Raw genomic sequence first — 10245 nt, forward strand, 5'->3', positions numbered from 1 at the left:
TTCATCACTCAAGCAGTGAGTCTACTGATCAGCCTTTCCAAAGGAGAAGGGAAGGAAAATCCCTCCTTAGCTTCAGGATGAAGGGTGATCAATTTATGAGGGGGGCTCAGAATGGTCTATGAAGACTTGAAAGGTCCTTGACAGCCTTTTGTAACTGTGCCTCATCTCAGATATTCACATTGGTAAAGAAATCTGTTCTATTTCATCATCAAAAGTCTAAATAACAGTCAGCAGCTGTATTTCCTCCAGTATCTCAGTGCCATCCTCCTATTAGCACTAGTGGGAAAGCTGTCCTAACTCTAGACACACACTTCTAGCTTTGTATTTTAACCAGGACTCCACACTTTACAACGGTGTTTGCCTATCTCAAGAGACTACGCATTGCCATTGATGTGCTTCAGTACTTGTATTGCCTGGGCTACATTATGCTGGGGGGAAAAAGGTTCCTATTGAGCAGGAAGGCTTCCTCCAGCTTGAAGCACTGGATACTGAAAATGTGTCCATTTTCTTCCTTAACGGTTAGAAAGACTTACTGCCAGCAGTACCTGATTCCCCACTTACCTGATGCACCGCTCTGAATTTCCTCTCCCAAGGGCTGTCCTCCTGAGAGAAGTTTGCTCTAACATAAAGGTGAACATATTCCAGCTGTTGTTCTTTTGAAGCAGTGTGATAGGCTGTGAATAACACACTATAGTGCTCCTTTGGAGAGATGGGACTCTCATGTCTTAGGATTGGTTTGTTTGTTTGCTTTCTAATTACCAGTGGGATCAGCTATCAATGTAAATTTGCATTTAACAAGTTGCCTTGAGTAAAAAAGTTCATTTCACAAGTTCTGTGTCTCTGCGGGTGCTTCGTATCGTGTACAGCTGTAGGTGTAAAGCACTGTGCAGAGCAGCAAACTCTTCCACCTTCCGTTGCTTTACTGCTTCCGCAAACCTCTGTTGCAGATTTCTCTGTTGCTGTGTGTCCTGCTTAGACTAGCTCCGCTACCCTGGTCACATATCAGTACACACTTGCATATGTATTGCATAAATGCACCTCGAATTTAATGAAGATTTAGAAAAGCACAAAAAGTTTGGGCTGATAAGCACGTTTACCACATGAAAAAGACAGAAACTTCAGCCCTTTCTGCAGAAGAAATGATTTGCTACCTCAAATATGAGGTAGCTTGAGCTATGCTTTGCTCATATCTGCTCAGACTCTCTTCCTTCCCAAATGTAACCCTTGCAGGCAAAGTCCTGCCAGTTTAAATCTACTGTATCAGAGAAGCATTTGGCATCCTGGGACTTTTTATCAGAACAGGGCTTGCTCTTACTGCTTAGGAACTCCAGAGGTATTTCCTTTTTATGGAGTGAAATTCACAAGTCATATAAAAGAGCCTGAATACATCCTTAGAGTTTGGTCTCCTGGAAATTGGCAGTTTATACTGTTGTTTGTATGTGCTGCTACAATAAGGTAGGGAGAAGTTTGGAAAGTAGAGGAAATCCATTGTGTTTTGAGTCCATTGCGTGTCTTTACCAATGCAACTCAGCAGCATTAGTCTACTGTATCATGACATATCTGGAGTGAGCATCACCTGCTGTGAATTTCGTGCTAAAACTTAATGAAGATTTTGATGTTGGTTAAATGCACTTAGATACAGCACTTCCATTCCTCTGCAATGTAATCTCCAGAAAATCTGAACCAGCCACATGCTGATTATCTGTCTGACCAGTTTTAGTATTCGGGTAAAACTGAATCAGAACGTAGATCTCTGTTCTTGATTCTTTTGAATCTCACAGTCACAGATTTATCTGTGCATTTGTATGCTGCACAAACACTTTGGCTGGCTAATCTCCTGCACAATCTACAATGTAGGGCAATCTACAAAACAAAAAGCCTGCCGCTGCCCCTTGTGACCCTGATACTGTAAGAACGAGCCATCAATTTGGAAATTCTTCAAGAGCAGAAATTGGCAGCTGACAGCTGGACCAGCATGCAAGCTCCGACCAAGTAGGGGGAAAAAATAATAAAGTTGGATTCCAATAGAGATCCTAGGGTAAACTCACAGGAGTGGTAATGAGAGGTCTTGCATTTTACTTCGAGTTAAACTGTTTCACAACTGCTCCCATTGTTTCAGAAGGAATAAACAGTTTAATCTTACTGCGTCTGTAACTTCTTTGTAAAATAGGGATGGAAATCACTTTCCAAATGATGTCTGTGAAAGTTTACTGTGGGCCCTTCTTGGAGAAGCGTTGTAGGGGAAGGGCTCGCTTCAGTGATACTCACTTTACAGAAACTTTCTTTGTGAGTAATCACAAAATCATAGAATCGTTTGAGATGGTAGGGACCATTAAAGTTCATTTAGTCTGACCCCTCTGCATTGAATAAAGTTACCTTCAGCTAGATCAGGTTGCTCAGAGCCCTGTTCAGCCTGACCTTGAATGTCTCCAGGGATGGAGAGCCCACCATGTCTCTGGGCAGCCTGTTCCAGTGCCTCATTACCTCAGTTGTAAAAATCATCACTCATTTACTGCCAGCTTTGGGAAAGCTTGTAGTGTAATCAGTTCAACTGAGTCCACTGAGATGAAATGTTGAGAAATGTCAATTTTTTGTTGTTTCTGAGATGAATGAGTTAACATCTCATGCGTTCCTGAAGTCGGCAAAAACACCCTTTCTCAAAACATCCGCTATGCTGACTCCTACACGCTGTTCCTATTGCTCAGCCTGTCAAGGCACAGAGCCATTTGCCTTTCACATATCCTAGTTCCCTTTAACTGGTAAACACTTGGAAAAGCTATATGCAAAGAAGGGCAGCCTGATCTGGTGGGTGGCAACCCTGCCCATGGAAGAAGGTTGGAACCGGATGGGCTTTAAGGTCCCTTCCAAGCTAAGCTATTATATGATTCTGTGATTCTGTGTTGTGCTGGGTGCAGTGGTGGCTGTGCTGGGAAGGCTGGGCAATGGCACGAGTCCTTTGGCAGCAACAAATTAGGTCCCAGAGTGGTCTGGAAGTGCCCTTACAGAACACCCAACTCAACTACTCTGCCGTGGGGCTGGACTGCAGGTCCCTGCTCATCTCGTCCATGAGGCTGAGTGACTTGCACCCCGTACAGCCTGGCCTTGAGGGCGCCCTGGAATCCGGCATCCGTGGCTTCCTTGGAGATATGTCCCAGCGCCTCCCCGCCCTCACGGCGAGACACTTCTCCCCTGCAAGCACGACGCGTTCTGATCGCAGGAAGCTGCCACGACAACTGAGTGGGGAAAAAGTCCCGCACATCACGTATAATTTCCAGCTGGTAACTACACCGTAAGCCTTCAGGGCTCCGGTGCCGTTGCGTGCCACGCGCCGGCCGGCGGCTGCCAGAGATCACTCAGCGCCGCTCTCTCTTTCGCCCGCAGCCCGCGCTCCCCTGCCGCCGCGGCCGCCGTGACTCAAAGCGGCACCGCCGCCGCGTGTGCTTCGCACGCGAGGCCGCTGCCGCCCCTGGGCCTGCGCTCGGTCCCGGCGCGCTCATACCGTCGGCGGAGCGGGGCGGCGGCGGGAGCGGCCCGGTCGGCCAGGTAGGGCTGGGGAGGTCGGACGGGCGGCTACGCTTTATTGATGTATAGAGTGCTGGGTTTTGGAAAGCTGCGACGGGGATGGTCCGGGGTCGCTTGATGGACTGAATGGAGGGGAGCTGTGGCCCGGGTGGTGCTGGGTGGGGTGGGCAGGGAGGCCGCTTCCGTGCCCCGCCGAACGTCGGTTTTTCGCCTTGGGCTCTCTTGTCGATTGGCGTGTGTGCTGGTAGGGCGGGAGAGCCTCTTTCTGGGCGGTGAGGGCTGCGCAGCGCCCTGTGGTCTGACGGGTGCCGTCCCACCCTGCAGAATCCCGCTTTACGCCTGGGTTTTGGGGGACGTGGGGCTAGGTGACTTAAGAAAGCTTAGGTGCTGGCACAGGATGCCCAGAGAAGCTGTGGGGTGCCCCATCCCTAGAGGCGTACAAGGCAGGTTAGATGGGGCCCTGGGCAGCCTGAGCTGGTGGGTGGCAGCCCCTGCCCATAGCAGGGGATTGTCTCTGAGGTCCCTTGCAACCCAACCATGCCGTGATTCTACAATTATAAAAGCATTTCTAGTTTTGCTACTTCAAACTTAGAAAATTACAGTGTTAGCAGCTGGTAGCAGCAAACTAACCGTGTTACAATCATAAAATCAGAAAACGAAGGGACCCACAAAGATCACTGAGTCCAACGGAGGTGGTCTGATGGCAGCTCTGTTCAAAATGGCTTCATAACGCATCCTGGCATCACACACGCCATCACAGCATCAGGGCTGGCAACATCTCACAAAAGCTGCTCCGGATGCATCTCTGAAAATGATTCTGTAGAGAACTTCTTGTCAACTTTAAGCAGCACCGACTACAGCAGCATGAACACGTACTGGTGTAGCTGTGGTGTGTGTCAGCCAACAGTTCAGATCCTTTATTTTCACCATTTCTTGTCTCCTGGTTTGCAGTAGCATCCTGGTTCAGATATTGCTTTTGGGGCTGCTTGAGACACCGAGGAGACTAAAGCACCTCAACCTTTGCAAACTAAGGGGTTGGTTTACTTTTGCTCTAACTGCAACACTCTCCCTGCTCTCAAGAGACCCAGCGAGTTGTGAACAGCAGTGTCTGCTGGTGGAACATTGCTTGTTGGGCAGCAACATTGGGATCCTTGGTTGTCTTCGCCCCACAGTGTATACAAAATGGCATGCAGGGGGAGTCTGGTCAGGCGGAAGGCAACCAGCATGGTGTCGTGACCTGCAGGATCCGGCTGTTTTCAGCTACAGATAGCAGAATGCAAAGTTCTTGTTTTGTAAAATGAATAAAAAAGTGAAGTCTTCTTAATAGTTTGAGGTCACTCATATTCTTAGCTCAATGCTTTCTTTCTTTTTTTTCTTTCTTTGGTTAAACCGCTACTGTAGTTGTGTTCACGACTTTAAGGTTCCCATGCTTATAGCTTCTGAGCTGCCTTGTTCAGTGCCGCTGTGGGAAGTCTCTTGTATTTCTCCTTTTTGGATGTCAAAAATTGCTGGAGCTATGTACATATATCACTGTTTTAGCACTGCAAACAGCTCGTTTACTCTTTTTTTGGCAGGTAAAACTTGCAGTAATTTTAGATTGAAAAGGAGCCTTTAGTGTTATAAAGTTGACCCAAAAGAAGCTATATTATGTAAAAAACAATTCTGGTAGGTGCTGCTGGCAGGAGAGAGTGCTAGTTTCATTTTTTACCCATTCTCCCAAGTAATAGTTCAATACCTCAGAAAAACAAAAATCTACTACATAAAATCAACACTCACACATAATATCTGACACTGCAGTATGTACTGAGAAGCAGTTCTCCGTCCAAAGTAGTCCTTCATCTAATTCCAGTCATTTTTCTAAGAGCATTGTCACTTGGAAATAAATTTTCTTCTCTTGTCCCTACTTATCAGGCTGTTCTGCTTCTGCTAGGCTGCAGTTTCAAAGTACTGTCCTACTCTGCAGGGTGCATGGGGTTTTTGGTTTATTGCTGTGGGGTAAATGACAGAGCTGGCGTAACACAGTGAGCTGGCAGATTGGTAGGGCCTCAGAGCCCACCAGCTTGCTTTTTGAAAGAAGATTTCTTTCCTCTCCTTTTTGCAAAGAAAGCAACATGTGGCTGGGGGGTAAACCATTGAGTTGAAGAGCAGTGAAAGGAATCCTCCCAACAGATTTGTACAGGAGCTCATGATTTTTGATACATTTAATGGAATTTCTGAGGAGAAATGATGGCCTACGCTTATGTTTTTTGACAGATACATGTCAAAAATAGTTGACATGTATTTGCTGGTGATAGAAATGACTCCCTGAGGTCCCCTCTGGCTGTGCTGCACTGGTAATGCCACTTGCCTTAAAGCATGAGTCAGAGTGCACAGTTAAAATAAAAGGAAGGCCATGTGTCATGTGTTGTTCTGTCAGCCGACAAAAGCCCTTCTCCACATCTGTCACCTCTGCTCCACCTGCGTCTCACACACTAAACAAACCCTACCCACTGTGGGGCAGGAGGCCATGCTTTGTTTTCGATCTCGTAAAACTGTATGCAGTGCCGTACAGAGGCTGGATTCCAAGCAAGATGAATGGGTAGCCGCTTGCTGTTGCTGTTTTAGTTTAATTATAAGATTGAAAATGTATACTTTGGTCCTTGTTCTCTATGTGCAGTGTTTTGGAAATCCTGTTTTTATTGTAGTCTTCCTTTTTCACTTCCCCTGGACCTTTTCACAAGACCCGATTTAGGGTACACACTTTCCTATCAAGTCTTATGGCAAATACAGATTTTAGTGTTTGGTTTTTTTTTTTAAGCTGCTTAGCTTCACTCTCCATCTCTGGCTTTCAAGTCTGGCTGAAGTGAGCACTGTCCCAGGACATCACAAGAAAGGAGACTCAGCCTTGAAACACACGAAGCAAACGCACGGACCAAAGGTGTTTCTCTGTGTAATGCACTGGCTTTGGTGCTGCCAGAGCTGTGGTAGCCACATGGCAGCTTGGAAACCTGAGCTGATTTTGGGTGCCTACAGTATACATACCTCAGCAGAGAGCTAAATCGTGCCTAAATGCCATGATGTTGCCCTATGTCTTACCCAAGCAGCTGAAAGGCAATTTAAGGAAGGTGCCCCTGATGGTGTCAGGAAGTCCGGCAGTACAGCAGGGAGCATCTACTGAGATGCTCTTATCTATATGGATCTTTAGGACCATGTAGTTTTAGGAGCTTTGTGGGTCCTTGGACTGTCTGGAGATGAATCACTCGCATGAACTCTGAAAGAGGGCATGCTGATCCTGCTGAGATCTCTGCTACGTTTGTGTAGTCTGTGGAGTCAGGCTTTCAGTCTTATCACTCAGCCAAACCTCGGCTATTCTGAAGTTAGCCATACAAAACTCCGGATGATTTCAGTGAAAAAGGGAGTTTCCCCACCAACTTTCATTGACATTTATTGAGGTGGCAGTGGAGGTAGGGACATATAAGCATCGTTAGTCAAGTTGCACAAGGTCTTAAAAATTAGAATAGTGGGAGGGTTCCATCATCTTTCAGCAAGGATTTCTGAAGTAACTGCACAAATGTGAGTGTGCCGCGTCACCATCACTTCACTCTGTCAAAGCTTGGGCCCTGGATACTGTTGGATTATAAGGGTTATTGCAGCTTTATACTTTACCTTCCTCATGCTAAATCTTTTCCCTTTTCTGTGCAGGGGCTCTGTTCTGACATGTCCTCTTATATGCAGCTTAGTTTCTCATGGGCATCTTCTTATAGCAAATTTCATTCCTGCTTCCCTTCCCTTTTTCCTTCCCTTCCCTCTGCTTTTCTTTTTGTTAATGATTTTTTTCTATTTCTTTTTTTGTGGTGTAACTGTTTTGCTGTGTGTGAGGCGTGGGTAAGTGTTTCTGTGGTTCCCAGGGGAGGGAGGGTGAGGAGTAGGTTACAGGGGAAATGGGTGGTGATGGCTCAGGGTGTGTGGTCATGCAGGTGTTTAGGCAGCACATGGAGAAGTCAAGAGAGTGGTCACGTCAGGTGCATGCTGCTATATAAGTTAAATATTTATACATGTGCTTCCTCAGTGGAAAAGATGCTCTTTGCATTTTAGCTCTTTCTGGTCATTTTGCGTACCGATTTTAAAACTGCTGTCTAAGTTTCGTTCTCTGAGCAAAGTGCCACACAGTTTCACAATCTGATTTGCTTTGCCTCAAACTGAGGGTAAAAGAAAGGGCATCCTTCAAGTGGCAGCTGTGGGTACTCAGTGCGTACTGAAAATCATTGCTTTGCAGAGGATCTGAAGCTAGACATCCTCAAATGAAAGCCTCAGAAGTCACTATCGCTTTGTGGGAAGCATTTTCTTTGAACACAGATTCCTGCCTTACCTACCCTGTGCCCTACTCCAGTGCACAAAGCAGCAAAATGCAGTCCAAAATTCTGGAGAATCATCAGTCTCTTCTGAGATCTGTTATTGGAATGCCTCTTGTAGAATTCTGTGAGCTTTAGAAAATATGACAAGCAAGCAGTGGGGGGGGAAGTAAGTTCACTAACTAGACATAGTGGGAGCTTCTGACTAAGAATACAATCTCTTACTAATAAGGAAACTGTTTTGAAGTTTGAAAGGATGTATTTTGGTTGTAATGCAGATGACTGATACTGGTAATGTTGCGTGCTCTCAATCATAACATGTAGCCTTTACTTCCAAAGCTGCTGTAATTTGTTACAAAAATGCAGAAGCGGTAAATTTGGAAAAGAAAACATACCTTTCCATTCATATTTAAAAATAAATAACAACTCAACCAGCCTGACTTTTGCTAAGGCTTCTCTACTGAGTAATGTGTGGAAAGCTGTTCTTGAAGGCTGTTGGTACCCACAATCCACTTTCTCATCTCCCATATTTCATGCTCTTTTACTTTATTATTAACTCCCATCTTAGACACCCACATGTTCGGGGCCAGGTTCCCTCTGTTTTTTTCTGAGCATAGAGTACTCAGCTCCTTTAGAGGGCTCTCCTAAATTTCCTGTCACTTGCAGCAGGACTCCAGCAGGATGCTGAAGATCCATATCTGGAAACTGTGCAGGTGCTTTCAGTAACGGGGTTGTTACTGAAACCTAGAATGCACTGATTGCAGGTTTTATGGTAAAATATTAAAATGTTGTATTAGGTCATATGGGCTGTTCATGGTCTTACAAAGCAACCCCTGTAGGTGACATCAGGTAACACAAGTAATTATGTGAGTCCATAATACATTGTCAGTGCATGTTTCCACTGATCATCAATTTAGATAGCTCTTTCCTCATTCCTGTGAATGGTTTCTTTGACTGCGTGCAGAATGCTGACATATTTGGTAACATGTCTGTGTAGATCTATTTGCCCTTGTAAAACTGGCTTTAAGCCATTTGTGGTAACTTCTTCCTGTTCTTCATTTGCCAGGCCTTTATCTAATAAGGTCCTTAACTGGGTGAAACCTTTTAGAGATGGGAAGAGCTGAAATCATTTTTCAGTTAGAAATTTTGGAGCATGTAATGATTTGTGTTGACTGCCTGCAGATCTACTCACAAATCTCTGTTGACCTCATGATTATAAATAATCATCCAAGGATAACAAATTGATATTCCAGCAATATGTAACTCCTGAAAATGCATGTAAGTGGCCCCATTCATGAGCTGGCATCTTTGTCCTACACACTTCACTAACACTCATAAAAACTCCTTTTCTCAATGAGCTTACAGTTCCTGTGCAGCAATCAGCACATTTTTTTTTTGGATGTATCAGTGTCTTTGTGCAGTGGTTCATGTTGGCACATCTACTGCTGAGATGAAGGCTGCTTCAATTCCTTGCCCTTTTAAACAGACATTGATTCTGGATACAATTTTCCTTTGTGTTAAGATACAAAATTCATTGAATGCTGATTCATTGAAGCTAGAACGGAGACCAACAAGTCCATCTGACTAGGTATGTATCTTATATCAAGAATAGAAGCACTTGAACTTTAATTGTGTACATCTCAGGAAAGAGCACTAACCTCTAGATTGTTTATTTTGTTTGTAGTTGTTTTCATGCAAAACCTCAAAGGTCTTGATTTCATTCCAAGGCACTACAAAAATATCTCTGAAATCATGAAAAGCTTTGTGGGATAGGCAGATGTACATGTTCCCACACAGATCTGCAGACAGTTTTTCTAGTAATGCTTGCTCCATTTTCATGACAATGAACAGAAAACCTAGATAAAAACAGACAAAAAAAGACGAACAAAATCTACATTTGCTAGATGTAGTTATCTCAGATTTACTTTAAGAAGTCCAAATTATTTAGCAAGGCAAGTGGCATGTTAGAATTTCATCACTTCCATAACACACCGTGAAGGACTCTGCAGTCATCAGGCTCTTTTAGTATGGATGAAACACACAGTCTGTTACATTGCTTTGTTTAATTAGTTGCTTCCTTTATACTATTTTTCCTTTGTATGAAACATTTGCTGTGGTGATTTTCTTCAAGCTTTGCAATATGTAGCAAGTTAATTTGGCTTTTATTTTTTTCCCCGGGGCTAGTATGGAAACTTGAGTCTGATTTACTGAGGAAACACTCTTCAAAAACAAGAGAGTGATTTTTTTCAGTAATAAGGATCACAAAGTATTTGAAATGCAACTCACAGATTTTTCTCTTTCTTTCTTTCTTTCTTTCTTTCTTTCTTTCTTTCTTTCTTTCTTTCTTTCTTTCTTTCTTTCTTTCTTTCTTTCTTTCTTTCTTTCTTTCTTC

The sequence above is a fragment of the Lagopus leucura genome, unplaced genomic scaffold (assembly GCF_019238085.1).
Source record: "Lagopus leucura isolate 7727_CA_CO unplaced genomic scaffold, USGS_WTPT01 Super-Scaffold_100001, whole genome shotgun sequence".
Classification (NCBI taxonomy): Eukaryota; Metazoa; Chordata; class Aves; order Galliformes; family Phasianidae; genus Lagopus; species Lagopus leucura.